At 36.9% G+C, this 20131-nt stretch overlaps 1 long non-coding RNA gene across 1 annotated transcript in view; it reads left to right on the top strand.

Moving 5' to 3' along the window:
• Window positions 1-4767: 4767 nt before the first annotated feature.
• Window positions 4768-20131, top strand: part of LOC106967272 (uncharacterized) — a 63507-nt gene continuing 48143 nt past the window's right edge. Inside the window, exon 1 of the long non-coding RNA XR_008299187.1 lies at window positions 4768-5524. This is a non-coding gene — a long non-coding RNA (uncharacterized LOC106967272). The remainder of the gene's footprint in view (window positions 5525-20131) is intronic.

Below are 20131 nucleotides of genomic sequence, written 5' to 3'. Positions count from 1 at the left end.
TATATATGTGCATGAATGGATGACTGCATGTTATATTAGTCTGATTTCAATTTTTGCTCTATTTCATCTTTGCAACATTAAAATAAAACACCAAAACATAAAAATAACCCACTTTCAAAAATTATCAGACATTACTATTTAGTCCTTTTTGCTTCAGATACTTTGTTTATAAGATAAAATAGAATATTTTAAACAAAATTCAAGTTCCCTTTGTTTCTCTCTCCAGATTCCATCTCCTTATCTGTTCTCTCTAGGGGGGCATTATTATGACTTTGTAGGGTGCCATTTCAGTCCATATTTGTGTATTTTAATTTTATGTATATGCTTTATGAACAGTAGATAGTATTGTTTTACATGCTTTGTAGTGTAGTGTTTACAGATTCTTTTATATTGTATCTATCATTTTGTAGCTTTCTTATTTTAACTCAAATTATATTTTCTAGATCAGTGCTCTCCAACAAAAATATAATATGAGCTATATATGTAGTTTACATTTTTCTCATGGCAATATCAATTAAAAAGCAAGAAGAAACAGATAAAAATTAAATTTAGTATATATTTAGTTAACCCAATATATACAAAATATTATTATTCAAACATATATCTTTAGCCACATTTCAAGTGCTCAGTGGCTTTATGTAGCTAGTGATTGCCACATTGGAGAGCAAAATTCTAGATCTACATAATATTGATACATACTCAATTGTTGTAGAGTATCTCACTAAATATATATGTGGTTTATATATCAATATGTATATCAATATACATGTATACATATATACATATATATGTATAATATATGTATGTATATTGATATATATATATAGGTATATGCACACATACCACAATTGATTTACTTATTCACTTATTGATGGACAGTTAGGTTTTTCCCTACTGCAAATAATGTTCACTGAACATTTGCTTCTGTGTAACCTGCTGCATATGTATGAGTTTGTCTTAGTGAATACCATGGATGGAATTTCCAGTTCATAGGAGTGAACATTATTTAATTGTAGGACTGTTGCCAAATTGCTGCCCATAGCGGTTGTACTAGTTCACATTCTTAATATTCTTAACAAGCTGAGAATGCTTTATTCCTACATATTCACTATAGTCTACCAGAGTGGAATCCCACCCCTACATCTTAAGTGGGAGACCTTGGCACACTATTTTACCTCTGTTTATCTGTGAAATGAGGCTAATAAAAACAGTAACTACATCACTGTTGTTAGTGTTAGATGAGTTAATACATGAAAAGAAAGCACTTAGAACAATGCCTGGAAAATGGTAATTCCTCAAAAAATGTAAGTTACTGTTATTTTGTCATCATCTAATTTTTTGTTCAAACTATTCCATATAGTAAGCAGGACAGTGTTATTACTACCAAGATAAGAGGTTGGATAAGACCCAATCCAGGTCTGGAATTCACTAAATGATGTTAAATGTCATAGCTATAAAGAGATAATTTCATACAAGTTTTGGAGAAGAAAAAATTTGGATTTCCTGGGATTTTAACTGACAACTAGTGTCTCCAAATTGATTTGAGTATTAGAGACTAGAACTAAGTATTCTTACTCTCAGATATTACTAGTTGTGTAAATCCTTCCCTTTCTCAAGAAACATTGGAGTAAACATAAATTAGGTCAGGATCTAATGCCAAAGTTCATGGGAAATACCATAGATGTATAATCTCCTTTAATTAGAGCGAGGATTTACAATACTTTCTTTGTATATCCTTGTATTCAATTAGAATTTCATTTCTGTCTGCCACCACTGCTACCACCAGCATCACTAATACCACCATCTACCCTCTTTGCCATTGAGATCAGACCTACTTCAACTGGGATAGATGATGCTGAATAATTATCAAGTGTGTCTTCATAAGGCTGAGTGAGTAAATTAGAGCCTCGTGCTTAGAAAAAATACCAAAGCCTAGACAAGTAGGAAGGATACTAGCATTGGGAAAGCTTCTCTTTTCTGCCTTAAATTCTACTGAAATTTCTCCTTCTTTTCCATTCATTGTGTGTGTGTGTGTGTGTACACATACACACACATACATATTTTTTTTCCCTGAAGTTTTTGGACATATTTACTATGGCTGCTTTAAAGTCCTTGTGTGCAGTTCCCATCACCTGGATCCTCTCAGGGTAGGTTTCTATTTAATGCTTTTTTTTCCTTGAGTATCTTTTATGATTTCTTTGTACATCCAATGATTTTTGAAAGGCAATGGGACATTATGAATTATACAGTGTAGGGTCTGTAGATTTTGTTATGTTCTTTGAAGAGTAATTCTTATTTTAGAAGGAATTAATTTGGATGAACTCAAACTCCCAACTCTGTATTCCTTGTAGGAACAGTAAATGAGCTCTCCATACAGTTCATTCAGCTTTCAGCTACTGTTATTTTTCAAGACCCCCTAGGGCATTCTTTAGACCATGTAAAACAGTCATCCAAGGTTTTAGGCAGATTTTATGTATGTTTGGGGCTCTCCTCTTGTGCAGCTCCCTCCCTTCCAGGATTATCCCTCTAACTTTCTGCTCTGCTTGCCCCAGACTGTGTTTGATACCTCAAACCAGTAATATGGTGGCTTTCTGCTAGAAAGAGCCTGCAAGCCTTCAGATCTCATTCATGGAAATTTTTCTTTCAAGGATTCTTCTAGTTTTTATTTTGGTCACTTTCCAATTTAATAATTAAAAAAATATATATTGTCCAGATTTTATAATTACCATCTGAAGGAAAGCTAGTCCAACCAAAATTCTCCACTATTTCTGAAGGTACAACACCCTGGCAAGTGTCTGTTAACCTAAAATAGCTCCACCTTCCCCACAGCTATTTAGTCACTGAAGAAATCAGGTATGAGTTGAAGATGGATGAAATCATTTGTAGCATTCTCTATTCTTCTGAAAATGTCTGAATTTTTACCTTAATAGAAATTTTAAAATGAAAAGATTACTTCATGAGTGGTACTTTATATTTCCTATTATTTGGTAAAAGGAGCATGATATTTTGTTGTTTAACTTTTAATAATATTAAGACTACTCTACCTAGTTGGAAGTTTTCAAGAAACCTAGGCAGAAATCAAGATCTCAAGGGGGTGTTGAAAGCATAACATCTCTCAATGAGATGAATCATTGCGTGCTCAGGTGTGGAGCCACAGGAAAGAAAACAAACTTTGACTTGACATATTATTTTCTGCATTGCTTCTGAGAAACCTGCAAACTCAGATCAGATGGGAAGAGAAATACAATGATCCAAGAACTGAGAAAAAGTCTGACAAAGACCCCAGAGAGCCCTTATAGAAGGATTGTTAGTAAAATTGTGGAGTACTGAGAGTCACTGGAGTTTCATAATGGAAAGGGTCTCATAAAGCCACAGAGTTCAGTGTCAGGAGCTTCTTGCAGGACATGGTTTTATACTCCTGTGTTGCCTGTTCTTCCTTCACTAGTAGGATGATATTGATAACCTCAAAGGTCCCATACAGCTCTAATAGTCTCTGATTTTATAATCACCATCCCCTCCCAACTTTATACTGATAGGGAACTGGGGTCACATCTTAAGTTCGTGGCAGAACTAGAATACAGCATGAATTTACTCTCTTCCACCCAGTATTACTTCCATAAGAAAAGGGGCTAAAATTTATTTGCTGTAGGGAGCATTTTATATATCACATATAATTTAATCTTTACTATAACCTACTATAAGGTAGGTACTATTACTATCCCAATTTTTAAAATGATGAAATTAAGACAGAGACAACTAAGCCATTTAACAGATATGCCTGAAAAGCATATCTCAATCCTTTTATTTTTCTCACCAGCACTATCACTATCATAGTCCCAACCTATGCCAGCTCTCACCTAGATTCTTGTAATATAACTTCTCTACTTGTTGTCCTACTCACCCACCCACCCCCCACCCCAGTCCATTCTCTCTCAGCAGCCAGAGTAATCTTTCAAAAATATAAATCAAATTGTGCCACACTTCTGCTCAAACTCTCCAATGGTTTTTTATTGCATTTAGAATAAAATGTAGATTCCTTATCATGGCCTTTGAGGCCCTTTGGAACCAAGCTTTTATCTGTCCTTCTAATCTTACCTCCTGCCACACTGCCCTGGAGGATGCTACTAAGATTCCTGTCTTTTTTTTTTTTTTTTAATGTTTTTATTTATTTTTGAGACAGAGAGAGACAGAGCATGAACAGGGGAGGGGCAGAGAGAGAGGGAGACACAGAATCGGAAACAGGCTCCAGGCTCTGAGCCATCAGCCCAGAGCCCGACGCTGGGCTCGAACTCACGGACCGTGAGATCATGACCTGGCTGAAGTCGGACGCTTAACCGACTGCGCCACCCAGGCGCCCCTAAGATTCCTGTCTTTACATTCCCCAAACATGCTGCTCTTTCTCGGCTCCAGCCCTTCACATTGCCCACTTCCTCCTCCCCAGCCTATTTATATCTCATCATTTGACTTTCAGCTAGAATATAACATGCCCAGAGACATCCTCCCTGCCCATATAAGCTAAAGAATAAAGTGCTTCCTCCCCAAACCCCATCCCTGGTGATCAATCTGTTACAGTCTGCCATTTTATTATCCTAAACAATCTTCACTATCTGAAATTACCTTATTATTTACATGTTTATTTTCTTGTATTCTCCAATAGAATATATGTTCCATATGTTTGTCTAGGTTCCCTAAGAAGCAAACACCAAGATTATATTAAGTATGCAAGGATTTTTAGTATGAGAAATGCCAGAGAGAGAAAATGGGGAAGGAACACAAGTTTGAGAGAGCCATCAGAACTTGATGAAAGTCTGACCCTGAGTGAAGGAAATAAGGCAGAATGGGAAGAAACTAGACCACTGTGTAGTCTAAGGATGTTCAGCAAGACCATCACTGAGTTCTCAAGTCATAATCAACCATTTTATGAGTACCATGTCTCCCAGAAATGTACTTGCCTTAGTACATTGCCTGTCACCATCAGTCACTAGGGAAAACAGCCTATGGGAAATGTGGTCTTGTACAAATGGTACAGTGGATTTCAGAGGACAGAATCTGAGGCCATTGTGCTACTGTAGCTGGAGACCTTTGAGGCATATTCTCATGCCTGACACACTCTATAAGAGCAAGGGCTGTGTTCTCCCCCTCCATTACCAGAGATTTCCACAATGTCTGATGCACAGATGATGCTCAAGACATACTTGGACAATGCCTATTTCTTCACAGGACTATTTCTTTTTTGGGTGTTGAGTTTGATAAGTTCTTTATAGATTTTGGATACTAACCCTTTATCTGATATGTCATTTGCAAATATCTTCTCCCATTCTGTCAGTTGCCTTTTAGTTTTGCTGATTGTTTCCTTCGCTGTGCAGAAGCTTTTAATTTTGATGAGGTCCCCATAGTTCATTTTTGCTTTTGTTTCCCTTGCCTCCAGAGACATGTTGTGTAAGAAGCAGCTGTGGCCAAGATCAAAGAGGTTTTTGCTTGCCTTCTCCTTGAGGATTTTGATGGCTTCCTGTCTTACATTTAGGTCTCTCATCCATTTTGAGTTTATTTTTGTGTATGGTATAAGGAAGTGGTCCAGGTTCATTCTTCTGCATGTCACTGTCCAGTTTTCCCAGTACCACTTGCTGAAGAGACTGTCTTTATTCCATTGGATATTCTTTCCTGCTTTGTCAAGGATTAGTTGGCCATACATTTGCGGGTCCATTTCTGGGTTCTCTATTCTGTTTCACTGATCTGAGTGTCTGTTTTTGTGCCAAGGACATACTTGAACAATGAATGAATGAATAAACAAAAGAATGCACAACCTTGCCCAAGATCACATAGGTGGAAGAATAGAATATGGGAACCTGTTTTCCCAGTCCTAGATAATTAGTGTTACTACTGCTTTTTGACTATGCCCACTTCATTCTACTGTCTCTAAGACCGTAAACCAGAAAAAAGTAAAATCAACTATATCCCTTGACCAGACCTCTGAAGTATATTTATATCACTTCTGCAATGTATTGTCCAAATATTCTACTTTAACACATTTTTTTTCTTGGACCTGACAAAGAGAAAAGTTTATCACCACTGTGCAGTAGAAGTATTGTTAACTGCCCTCCCTGCCACCAAACATATTAGATATACAAAGTGTAATTTCTTTTTCTTCTTCAAGAAAAGCTACAAAGACAAGAGAGAAAATAGAAGCCAATGCTCTTTCAGAGAGATTAAGAGTGGGCATCAACCCTATACTCTCAGCAAATGTCATATAAGGAAAAGCAAAGCATTCATGTTACCACTGTTTAATACAGTAATCAATTAAGTCTGGGAAACTCAAAGACATTGTTGAGTTTTATCACAAAGGACAAACATCTAACTTGACCATCTTACAAAAATTCTCAAAAATGGAAGAGACATCTTAAAACAAGCTTCAATGCATGCAAGGCAGGCAAAATAATAGAAACCACATAAAATTATTTTTAAATGTTATACTTTGAAGCTGATAGCTCGAGATCAAAGACAGTGGTGAATTGTTTATCTAAAATATCTTCTTCTCAGAAATTTGGATGGCAAAAATAAACAACTTTGCTCTAGGCTTTAATACTAGTTGTCCATAGACAGAGTCCAATGTAGTGAGCAAGTAAAGAAATACTGGTGCTGCATAAGAAGATGTTACAGTGACTTGTGTGATGCAAAAGAGCTAATTTTCTGTAAATAAACCTTTGTTTTGAAACCCTGGATATTTCATCCTACATAGTGACTTGGAACCCAGAGAAAGGAATACCTTTATGATTAGCCTGGGATCTTTGGATTGTTTTGACTCAAACAAAAGGGGTTGGAGACAGGTGAGAAGAAATGAAATAGGGAGAGATGGTTAGTCACAAAAGAAGAGGTAGAATTTGCCATTGTGGGTCACCATGATTTGCATAGGTGAAAATTAGGCAAGTGGGAGAGGATTTAATATGATGTCAGAGGGGAAGAGAACAACAGCTTGATGATGGTGGGAGGTTCTAGTGGTGGCAAGGGTGAAAATGTTAATTTTGTCTAATGCTATTGTTTCTAATTTTAATTTATATGCAAATTCCCTGTGTTCCACCTCAGACTTACTAAATAAGAATCTCTAGGAATGGATGCTGAGGAACCGCCCCCCCCCCCTTTTTTTAAGACCAAAAATTAATTTGCATGGTCATTCAAGTCTGGCTGACTGGCTCAATTTGAATTATAGGTCTCCAGTTGTTAGGAAATTAATGTCAGAAAACGTCACTGCCGGTATAGATACAGGCAATATACACTTTTGTTTGCCCAGCTGAAACCAGCAAGAATACCCTTGAGCAGACTGCTTTCATTCCTTTAAGATGTCTCTCTGAGTTTAGACAGTGTTGCATTCCTATCTCCCTTATGTGGTAGAAAGGAAAGAGGCTGGAGTCAGACTGGAGATACCACACAGGCATGATAAAGATGAATACAGATGATTGCCAAGCCAAAGAAAATGAAAATGAACATTTTTAACAGTTCATTGTAATGTAATTGACTTACAAACAAGGGCATATATAGAAAGTGTACAGTTCTTTGAGTTTTGATATAAGTATATATCTTTAAAATCATCCTCACAATCAATATAATGATCATATCTGTTGCTTTCCAAATTTAACTTGAAATCCCATTCTTCCATCTTTCCCTGTTTCCCTTTCTTGCCCCTAGATGACAATAAATCTTCTATCAGTTTAGTTTTAATTGTCTAGAATTTTTGTTGTTGGAATCACTGAATATTCTCTCTTCTGTCTGGTGTCTTTCACTAAGCATAATTAATTTTATATTAATCTATATTCTTATTATATCAGTAGTTTATTTCTTTTGTTTGCTAAGTCATAGTCTATTGTCTGGATATACCAGTTTATCCACCAGATGAGGAACGTTTGGTTGGTTCCCAGTTTTTGACTATAACAAATAAAGCTGCTGTACATATTTATGATAGGTCTTTACTATGGACATGTTCTCATTTTTGTAGGGTAAATACCTAGGACTAGAATATCTGGATTATATGTTAGGTGTATGTATTTCTTTTTAAGAAACCATCAAACTGTGTTCCAGAATGGTTATACCATTTTACACTCCTTCCAGCAGTGTATGAGAGTACCATTTCCTCCACAAGCCAAATAACACTTGATCTAATGTGTTATCAATTTTTATAAATAACTGGATTTCATTTGCTAAAATTTTGTTCAGGATTATTGCATCTATGCTCAGGAAGGCTATTGGTCTATAATTTTCTTATGTTTGCATGGCTTTGGTATCAGGATAATGCCGGACTCATAGAATGAATTGGGAAATAATTTCCCCATCAATTCAATTTTTTATAAGACTTTGTGTAGATTTTGTAATATTTCTCCATTAAATGCTTAGCAAATTGATCAGCAAAGTCATCGGGGCCTGGTATTTTCTTTGTCAGAACATTTTTTAAACTAAAAATTGAATTTCTTTAATAAATATAAATCTATTTAGGTTATTGATTTCTTCTTGAGTAAACTTTGATAATTTGTGCCTTTCGAGGAACTTGTCAAGAGTAACTTTGAAAGTCAGAGTGAAGCAATGCATTAGAAATTCTGAGAGAAAGTTATTTTCTATTGGCTAAGTAATTAGGCATGAGTTAGAATAAAGATATTTTAGGTGTGCAAGCTCTCATTCTCCAGAAGCTGCTGAAGGATATGCTCCCCCACAGTAAGAGGTTGAATCAAAAGGGAAGAAGACACGAACCAGGAAACAGGCTGTCTGGCATAAGAAATGGTAGAGTGATGGTTATACCTACAGAAAACCAGTCCAAAATAGAGCAAAAGAACTCTACAATGGAGACCTCAAAAAATTATTTAGTTCATCAATTATAAATAAATAAACATGCTTTTGATTATGTGAAAAGTAGAATTGAAATAAATTTTTTCTATTATTATATTTGGGGAAAATTAGTAATAGGTACCTAGAAAACTAAGCAAATAAAAGAGTGAGGCAGGAAGGAAGAAAAACAAAATTTGTATAGAAAGAAATTATCATATATGCCTAATAGTGAACAATATTTATATAAATATAATAATATAACATTGAATACTCAAAAATAGTGATTAAATTAATAATGTCAATTATTAAATTGATAGATTAGGATAAAGGGAAATGGGATAGAAAAGAGAAATAGGGAGACAAGAAAATTCTTATCTTCTATAACATGAAGTCAACAGATAATTTTTAAAGTAGGTAAATAAAAAAAATAAACATAGTATTTATAAATATGAAGATAAATTACAGAAGAGAAAGCTAAGAAACAGTACCTTACTGGGGCATAGGTAGGTACATAGCTTGGGACTAATTTTTTTCTTTTATAAGCCTTATAATAGTATTTCACTTCTTAAACTATGTACGTTTATTATTTTGATAAAAATAAAATTAATTTTAAATCAACTAAAATTATCACTACATTCCGCTGTAATGTTGACAGGAAACTTACTAATGGACCTTCCTTATTATAATACCTACTAATAATAATTTACGTTATTTATAGAATAAAGATCTCAAGCTTCTTAGCTATTGCTATTGCAGGGTAACAAATCACACTTAAACATAGTGGCTTAAAATAATAAGCATTTCTCATGAGTTTACAGGTCAGCTGGGTGCTTCTTATCTTATTAGGGCCCATTCGTATGGTTCAAGTAGGCAGCTCTCCTAATTATATACAATATTCTCTCACATGTGTGGAAATTGCTGGTTCTTGGCTAGACTAGGATGGCTCTGGCTGGGACAACTGGGCTCTCTTTCATGTGGTCTCTCATCCTCCAGCCTAGTAGCTGGACTTGTTTATGTGGCAACTGGCCAGGGTTCCAGGAGAGTGAAAAGGGGTGCAAGGTCTGTCAAGCTCTAGGCTCAAAATTGGCACATGATTACTTCTGCTATTTCATTGGTCAGTGCAGTTATAAGGCCAGCCCAGATTTAAGGGGTAGGGAAATAGATTTTATTTCCTGATGAGAAGGGCTACAAAGTCATGTTGCAAATGGTATGAATATGGGGAGGAACAGAAAATTATGACCATTTTTGCACACAGTCTCCCTCAGTATTGACGTTCCCACTTTCCTTCTTACATGGGTTTCCAAAATCTATATACATTGTCTTAGTTCAGGCTGCTTTAACAAAAAACATCATAGATTGGGTAGCTTAAATAACAAACATGTGTTTCTCCCAGCTCTAGAGTCATGTAAATCCAAAATCAAGGCTCTAGCAGGTCTAATGTGTGGTGAGGATCTACTTTCTGGCTTGTAGACAGTGGCCTTTTCAGTGTGTCCTCACATGGCCAAGAGAGATCATCTCTCATGCCTCTCCTAAGGGCAGTAATCCCATTCATGAGAATTCCACCTTCATGAACTAATTACCTTTCAAAGGCCACACTTCCAAACACCATCATATTAGGGATTAGGGCTTCAGCATATAAATTTTGGAGGAACACAAACATTCATTCTGTAGCATACATATAGGCCTCTATGTTGTTGCCTCACCCAGAGGGCTTTTCCATACCTTGTGTAAAGTATTAAAAATCTTCCCACCCACTCAGATTCTAGATCAAGTCTGTTTCCCCCTCTTAAGCCTTTCCTTGCCTCTCTAAGCCTTTTGTGACCTTCTCTATTGTCAATATCACTCATTTGTCAATCACATTTATCATAGAGCTATCTTAGCCCTGAACTGGACCATACTTTCCTTGACAATAGGAATTGTATTTGCAATATTTTTAAAATACTGCCTGTTACTTGGAAGACTATCCTTAACGATTTACTGGAAGGGTGGATGGATGGATCGACGGACAGATGGACAATCAGGCTGCCTCCTATGACTTGGGACACACTACTGCCTATATACTATTAGATGAGAAGATAATTGGATAAGCCTCATATTCTATAAAACCATGCTTCCAGAGTATGTAAGTTGAGCAATTCCCTGGAATACAAGGGGAAAAGAGAAAGAAAAAAGAAAAGGAAGATACTCTCTCTTTTCACCCCCACAAAAGCACAAAGCACACTAATGTAGGATCACTGAACCTCCTCCTGGACTAAAATTACAAACGCTGCTCCAGCCTCTCCTGCTGAGTGTACTACTTATCTCTGTTATGTTGGAAAATGCTCTTCTCCTGCCTGGGCTCCACTCTTGGCCATGTGGAAAGGGGACGAATGGAGGCATAGTGAGAGTCTTTCTTCCCTTTCTCATGCTTCTTTCCTGATGCATTAGTATCTTGGCCCAAGGCACTTTGGACAATCTCACAAGAACTAGAGACTAGGCGTCCAACATTTTTTTATTGATTATTATGAGAAGTTGAGTGCCAGTCTGCGGGGAAATTGGCCCTCCTGACGACTGCTGGCTTCCCTTCAGGACAGAGAGAACCTATTACCATGTCTCCTAAGCTCTTCTGCCAATCTCCTGTTGTTGAAACCTCCTCTTTTGCCCATCTGTATTTGATCTGCAATATATTTTGTTGCTTGTTTCCTGGTAAAATATTTTAAAGCTTAGGTATTTGTTTTTTAGTGGCTCTTATATGCGTTCCATTAATTCTTCATCTAAAGGTACCATCTTTTCTATTACTTTAACTCATGGAATTTGCTGCTGGATTGTGCTGTCACCACTAAAGATTCTGACAATCTTTCTTTTCCAATTTAAATGCAGGCTGTCAGCTGCTGAATGGATTTAAGATTCTTTTGACTAGTAATAAGACTGTCCAAATCAACCCCACTCCATGAAATTAGGATTCTCCACAGTGCTGAGCTGGCACCATCTCAGGCCTTTTTTTTTTTCCCTTCTATTGCCCCAGAGTTTAAAAGAGACATTGCAGTTTAGTTTAACCCTACATTTTGAAGTACCTAAAACTAGCTGTAAAAAAATCTGATAAAGATTAAAATGTTTTCAAAGTTTAAAATGGTCTATGTGTCTCATAAATATTACTTAATTTCCAAGTTGAGACATCTCATTATTTTGACAGTTAAGCATCAGTTGATATAAGTAGAAAATAAAAAAAAAAAGAAGAGAGGAGGTGGGTAGTGTTTGAATTGTGCGGGCTATTTGTATTGCCCATGATGAAGATGCGTATAAAACAAAACATAATTAGTAGAAACTAGAAGGGAGACTAATAGCCAGGATGCTATTAATCTTTATCTCCTCTTTCAGATTCTGGGTAAGAAAACTACATAGGTGGTCCATGTGGCCCTGGGCACCTCCAGGCATTCTTTTCTTTTTTTTTTTTTTAATTTTTTTTAACGTTATTTATTTATTTATTTATTTATTTTTTTGAGACAGGGAGAGACAGAGCATGAACAGGGGAGGGTCAGAGAGAGGGAGACACAGAATCTGAAACAGGCTCCAGGCTCTGAGCTGTCAGAACAGAGCCCGACGCGGGGCTCGAACTCACGGACTGCGAGATCATGACCTGAGCCGAAGTCGGCTGCTTAACCGACTGAGCCACCCAGGTGCCCCCAGGCATTCTTTTCTTAAAGAAGATCCTGGTGTTCGAGACCATGTACACATATGACCTTCTCATTGAATATTGCACAATACCATCTAGTAAACTCCCTGTAATTCCTCAGTGTTTTATTGGTTTCTTCACATTCTCCCTTTTGCATCTCTCTCACTAACCCTGTAGTCACTTAGCAAAGAATCCCTCAGAGTTATATGTCTATTTTCTAGTTAGATGGAAAAAAAAAATTTTAACTATCTCAACCAGAGAGGAATATTCTATAAAGATAATGAAGCTTCATCTCAAGATTTCTCACTTACATGTCCTTTTCCAAGGCTCTATACTTAATTTCATATTCATATTATTTTTCTCAAAAGCACTCTTGTAAATCATTTAAGATTCAGGTTCCACAAAGCCCATATATGCCCCTGGTGTCTTCTCACTCCTGGATTCTGTCTTGCCTATTAATCCATTTAAAATCAAAATACAGTAAAAGAAGCACCAAAATTGCTTTCTCTTTGAATTTCTCCATCAAACAGACAATTCATCAAAGCTTTCTTTTGAAAAGTATCTTTTTCTTCCTGAGTTCTTCCCATATTTGCACATCATCATGTTTTTTTATCAACTGAAAAAATTCTAGCTTTAAACTAAAAACTTTTGGCTTCTCCCTATCAGTTGATTATCTTCAAGGTGGAGAATTAAGTCAAACTGGGAGACAGCTCTTAGCTTTCCATCATGACTCAGGACATCTCCAGTCTCCAAATGGAAAAATGCAAGGAGGGGTCCTTTAAGATGTATGCCTTGGTAAAATGATTAAAAAAAATTTTTTTAATTAAAAAAAGAAGATATATGCCTTTGTACCTCCCAACGGACTAGAGACTTTTCTGCAATGTATTATTTCCTTTTCCTTTCCTTAGAACTGGGGTTTCATAGTCTTTGGGAATGAAAATGAGGTCATGATCCCAGGGTCAGTCTCTCTGTCCAGTAGAAAAGGCCCTAAGTCCATAGTTTTGTGATGACTTGTGATGTTTATTCACTGGGTGAGTCTTCACACACCTGAATAAGTGACACCAGGCAAGGAAACAAGAATACTGGGGACAGGGAGTCATGACCCATTACTACTAACTACCTATACTGAGTTTGACAATCAGATAGGCCTGATCCCAGGGTTGAGTCTGAAACCCACTGAGTAAGGTGCTCTAGGGATGGGGAGGAGAAGCAAGTGAAAGAGGCAAATCCTTAGAGCTGTGTGTGTCCTCCTTCCTCTGAGAGCCCCTGTCCTCTCTTTAGCTAGAAAAATTTGTAAAGTGCAATTCCCATCTTAGAGCTTTTATTTGGCCTTCTGCTTTTCACGGCTAGTTTTATTTTAGGAAATTTGGTTATAACCACACAAGAATCAGTTAGGAACACAGGTCAAGCAGCCCTGGGATTGCTTCTGTCACGCATTTCGGCCTTGGGTTAACCTCATTAAGCTTCAGTTTCTTTATGGATAGAATGGGGCTAGGATTAATGTGTTCATTAGAAATTAAACAAAATGTCAGTAGAGTCCTAAGCAAATAATAAATGTTCAGTAAATATTAGCTATTGTTATTGTCGTGATTATTTTCCAAGAGTATCCTAAACAAAGTGAATCATTAGGTATTTGATAGGTAAGAGCCAAATGATATAATACCAAAGATGATAGAAAGACATGCCTATTGCCCACTCACCCAATTCTTTTCCTAGACCCACTGGGATCCCTGAGATAGGGGCAGACTGCAGCGGCGGGGGGGGGGGGGGGGGGAAGAAACAGATGGGAAGAGAGGGAAACATAGAGAACAATAAGTGTGTTAAAAGAGTATGAATCCTCAAGGGCTAGAATTGCTGATGACCATCAGATTCTTAATGTATACTGAGAACCTTCCTCCAATTCCGGAGAGGTTTCTTCCTCCAGATGTGTTTGATGAATCTCAAAGTCTGGGGGGAGCACCAGAGAAAACTGTAGTCTAAAGAATAAGTTCTTCCTATTGACAGAAGAGTTCTGGTTAAACTGGTCAAGTCAGATAAAATACATCTACTTACTCAAGCTAACAGGTTTATGACATTTTAAAAGTAGAGATTATTAGTCTGTTTCATAATGGAAAATTATGAAGCTGTTTTAATAAACAGTGTCAATTCAATGCAAGTGTCACAAACTCTTATGGCTAGAGAGCAATTTAAAGACCATTTGGTTCATTCCTATTGTTTGTCAGATGATGTAACTCAGGTTCAGAAAGGCCAAATGACTTGCTCATGGTCATGTTGCAATTTTAACCAGATAGCCAAAATAAAATCAGCTAGGACAGACAAACAATTGGCTTGGCTTTTAACTTTTTGTTAACTCAGAGTTGATCAGTTACATTGGTTTAGAAATGTAGATACAGATTAAGAAGTGCCTATAAGTAAATGGAAAGAAAATAAAAAGACTTGGCCTATATTTATACTGCTTTTTCTTCTCTAAAGGATAATGTTTATAAAGACTTGTTACTGTCAAGCCATAAACTTTGAGAAGGTGGTTTTCCTTTTTACTGCTCAGTTTTTCTTTAAATATGGAAAGATAACATGATAGAATACAGATTATTAATGTCCAGATGTCCCCTCCACCCCTGTCTGTCAAAGAGTAGCTCACCCCTCCCACCCTACCTCTAATCAGCTTCTAAAAAAAAAGGAATCTTTACTCCAGGAGAGTAGTAAATTTGGAGAAAAAAATTTTTTGACTGTAAGTAGAGAGGAAGAAAAGGGAGAAAAATTCTTAGTGATGTTAAAAACAAAATTCAACTGAGTAAATTTGAAGATCTAACTGGCTTTATTTAACGACCCATGAATAAGGCAACATTCCATCTAGCAAGTAGAAAGGAGCTCCAAAGAGCTACGGAAAGGGAAAGACTTTAAAAGGCAGGAAAGGAAGTCATAAACAAAAAATTTCAGGTAAGATCACCTTCCTTTGGGGACTAAAGAAGACTCTTATTAGGTGTATTACCCTACATGTGCTGACTAAGAAATTCCAGACTGACTGGTGAAGATTACATTCCTGGGGAAGGTTGAAACTGCAGTTAGGTTAGATATTGAGCCTTGATCTCTGGCCTAGCATCAGAGACTTCATTTTGGGCCTGTGATTTTCTTTTTAACAGTGGTTTGAGGTAGAAGAGGACAAATTTTATCAGGGAGTTGGAGTAATATGTTTTAAATTATGTATTTCAATCTCCTCTAATATTTCTAACTACTTTTTGTTCTTAAACTGTGCTTGTTCCAAAGAGCACCGCTATAAAACTAAACCTCCCTAGAAGCCCTTCTGCAGGTTTATGAGGTTATAAACAGTGGTTTACTGAAGCCAACTTGTATTTGCTCAAAAGAACAAATTCAGCGCATTTCTTCCCAATTGCATTTAGTGGCCTCACATTGGTAGTGAAATTCGCCAGAGTAGGAGTATTTATGTGAAGCCCCTCCCTAAGGAATGTGGTGAAATCCTCAAGACAAGGAAAGGCAACCTGGCTTATGTGCACGTATGTGACATTCCTCATGACTGTAACATAGACCGCCCAATCAGACTGTATGTCTGTACGTTAACATGTATGGGAGACAAAAAAGTAGAAATTGTTTAAAAGGCTACACCCTGCTGCACTCAGGGCTCAGTTTTTCAGTTACAAACTCACTGAGCCTGTGCTAGCACATCGAATAAAGTTGCTCCCTGGACAAAGAAAGCCTTGGTGTTCCATCTCTCTGTGAGATAATCCTGCTATATATACACCACAGAAACTGACAAACATCACAAATCAGTGATGTAGAAAATGTTGGGGTTTGGACCTGAGGGCCAAGAAAGAATTCTTGAGATGTCTTTGGTGCAAAAAGGTGGTTTTATTAAAGTACGGGAACAGGACCGGTGGGCAGAAAGAGCTGCATTGAGGTTATGAGGGATGACTTATCATATACTTTCCAGTTGGAAGAGAGTTAGGGATAGTGTAAGTCTCTAAGGAATTTTGGAAGCAAGGTTTCCAGGACCTTGAGGGGGCTACCTATTGTTCAGAAAAGGTCATTTATTACTGTCTAATAAAACCTTAGTCATGAGACCCTTCAGATATATATCAGTGGGCCATATGCTTGGAAGATAATTGCCAGCCTGTATCTTGGAGGGTAGAGATAAATTTTCCAAAGGAATCTTTATATGTTAAAGGAGACTTATAGGATCCTGGAGATTGGGATGATGTTAAGCTAAGGCTGCCTTTTGCCCTTAGCAAAGTATCAACATCAAGACAGTTGAATTCCTAGAGGGTCCCTCTGCCTGTCTCAAGGACTTGCTCATGGTCTGTAAGTAGCTAGGAAATTTAATTTTTTTCTTTTGCCTTCATTTCCCACATTATCAGGACTTGTTTTTCTCCCCCTAGAGAGCCAGTTTACCAGCACACTACTGGACAAAAACACAATGATAAAAGGATCCTCCTCCCAATTCTCATGTTCGGATTTGGGTGTTTTTTTTTTTTTTTTAAACCATGAAAACTGTTCTCCCTCAGACCCTCCATTTAAAATAAGTGCTTCTAAAAATAAATAGCATTGGGAACTGGAAGATAAGCAATGGAAAGCTAACCTCTCAGTTCTGTCAAGTAATAACTCTAGTGTCATTTGTTTTAGTTAACTCATTGTGTTAGAATGTGTCACTAACAAAACAGAAAAGTCACTGTATGCATCCCGACAGTCCCATTTTCTTTTTTCCAAGAGAAAAACCCTTTTTCCAAGATGACAGTCCACACATTAGAACACAGGCAGCTGTTTGTTTCAGGAACACTTGTACAAAGGAATTCCAGGAGGAGAGGTTGAGGGAATGTCTGTAGTTCCATTCAAACCCACCCCCCACCATTAAGATAATAATATGAGCTATAAAAATAGATGAATAGTATCTCTTAGCATATGAAAGCACTTTTTTTATCTCTTAAATATTTAAATTTATTGTTAACATTATAACATTCTCCTAGGAACGTTGGCACCTGTAAAATATTTTCTTAAGGATTCTTATCCCCTATCTGTCATAAATAATTCTGAAAATAATAAAGTAACATACCCTCTAACTGGAAAGAAAATATAAGGCAAAAATCTGCACCCAACTTCAGTTAACTCCAGGTTAAGAACCCTACCCAAAGATAGATAAAGCCCCTATTCTCTAGGCATTTGCAATCTCCTTGGGGGAACTTTTTTGGTAACTTCTATTCTGAAACTCCCTTAAAAATCCATAACACTTTTTGTTCTTGATCTTAGTAGGCACATCTATCTCCTCTTGGGCTAAATTCAATTTATAAGAAAAAAAGCTAAAGGTCATTTGGCACCAAAGTTGATAAAGTGGGCAAGGAAGTTGGATATTACCTTTTTTGGTAAAAAAAAAAAAAAAAAAAAAAAAAGAAGCAGAGAAAACTAATAGTACACTTTCTCTTTCTGACTCATAAACTTGCTCTGTAGATAACTCCAAAAGAGGATTTCTGGAAAAGATCTGGACAATTGTAACATCATCAGAATAAGTGGGTATCTTCTTCTCATTCATATAACAAATAGTTAAGGGACAGTTGATAAGGGAAATTGCTCATTGGGATGCATAAATTCTTAATTCCCACTACTTTAGTTGAAAGAAAGCAGTCTTATTACCATATATCCTATTTCTTATAATTAACATGCATCATATTTTCATCATGTAGCTGGTACTGTGTTATGCTTTGTGAGATATACGTATATTTCTCTTATCTTTAATTTATAAATGAGAAAACAGAGGCTTAGAATGGTTAAGTAACTGGCAGCCTAGAATTTGAAACATGATTCTTCTTCTCAATCCTGTGCTCTTAAAAACCATTGAGAGTGCTTCCTCCTGTCCACACATGAAAATCATGTACCAGCTTCCATCACTAAACAAAAAAGCCTACAGAATGAAGCAGATGAGAATTGAAAAAGGAGTTCAGAAGAAGTAGCCACCTGTGTGGGCTGTGATGTAAGAGAACTGTGTGGATGAGGCAAAACTTTGGCTCAACAGGATTAGGACAGAGGAGAGGAGTGGTTGCAGGCAGCAGTACTAGCAAGGGGAAAGGTTTGAAGGTAGAAACAGCAAGGTTCTTTTTGCTAAGGGAGAGCTCAAAGAGACAGAACAGAACAGGCAGAATGGCAGCAGGGAAGACAAGTGAATACAAGTGATGGTGGCAGCTAAGAGAGACAGGGCAGTGATTACTAGATAAACAAAAAGCAGCCATGTTGCCACCTAAACTCAGAGGGGGAAACCAAGAATAGCATCTAATACAGAAGTTCTCACTTCAAAGTTTTCAGGGAACTTAAAAAAAAAATCTCAGTCCCAGGACCACACTATACCCCCTGCCTCAATGAATCTGGATTTCTGGGGGTGGAGTCCAGGCCTGAGTTTGTTTGATTCATTTTGGTTTAAGCTCCCCAAGGTTGAAAGCCACTGGTCTAGTACTTTTGGTTAAAGTGGATGAAAGAGAGAAGGAATGGAGTTTGAGTATGGAATAACGAATTTGCAATCTGAGAAGCAGGCCAAGAACAGGGGACACAGGCAGAAAGGCAGGAGGACACAAGTGTGGGCTGGTGCCAAGAGAACATGGGTAAGCAACAGGTACTTGGGTTCAAACCAACTCTGCTTACTCCAAACAGAGAGAGGACCACATCCAGATGCAGAGAGAGTACAGAGGTTTGATTACAAGTAGACACTCTACCACTCCTTAACTATGGGAACATAGGCAAGTTACGTGACCTCTGCGAGCTTCAGTGCTGTCATTTATAAAATGGGAATGAATGTTAATCGTATCTCTCCATCAATAACATACATGCACACTAGGCATAGGAAAAAAGATTATAAGCTGACAGTTTCCTAGGAGATGTCGATTCTAAAACAGGTTGAAAACTGAAGTGAAAAGTGCACATTCCTGAGAAGGAGGAGATGGCAATAGAAAAGTAGATTGCTGCCAGGTGGTAGGAGAGCTCACTTGCTTTTTTGTAGTAATAATGGGGAAAGAGAAGCACAACATTTTTGGAAAGCAATGTGGAAAAATATATCACAAGCCAGAAAGATGTTTATACCATCTTATCCAGTAATCCCACTCTTGGAATTTATCCTAGAGAAATAAATCAACAGAAGAAAAAGGAGCTACAGTGTATAAAGATCTATAATATAAAAGAATGGAAACAACCTAAACTGCCAAATATAGGTCAATGACTAAATAAATTGTTACAGGTCAGCTCAGTGGAATAGTAACTTTGGGATTCAGGAACCTTGTCTGATTCATCTTTAAATTTTTAAAAGTTCATCCTTAATTATACAAAGAATACCTAAAAACACTTAAAAATAGAGGAAAAGCTAAAGTCCCCTTGACCAATCTTAGTTTCCTATCTAAACATGGCTACTGTTAACAGTTGGGTGTGAACTCTCCCAGACAATTTTCAACATATTTACATACAAACATACTTACAACATATACATATATGTTGATATATGCATATACACATATATACTTACACATTCATGTATCTGTACAGCTATATGTTTTGGTTAGCATGTGTGTTAAGAAAATGCTATCTTGGTGCACTTATTTTTCTGCAACTTTTTTTGTTTGCTTTCTTGTTTACTTAGCAACAAGCCTTTGAAGTTTTCCAGGTCAGTATTGATCTATAGAACACATT

This window comes from Acinonyx jubatus, chromosome B3, assembly GCF_027475565.1.
Source record: "Acinonyx jubatus isolate Ajub_Pintada_27869175 chromosome B3, VMU_Ajub_asm_v1.0, whole genome shotgun sequence".
In the NCBI taxonomy this organism is placed as follows: Eukaryota; Metazoa; Chordata; class Mammalia; order Carnivora; family Felidae; genus Acinonyx; species Acinonyx jubatus.
The sequence above is the reverse complement of the archived record's forward strand: the minus strand, read 5'-3'. Positions and strand labels throughout refer to the sequence as shown.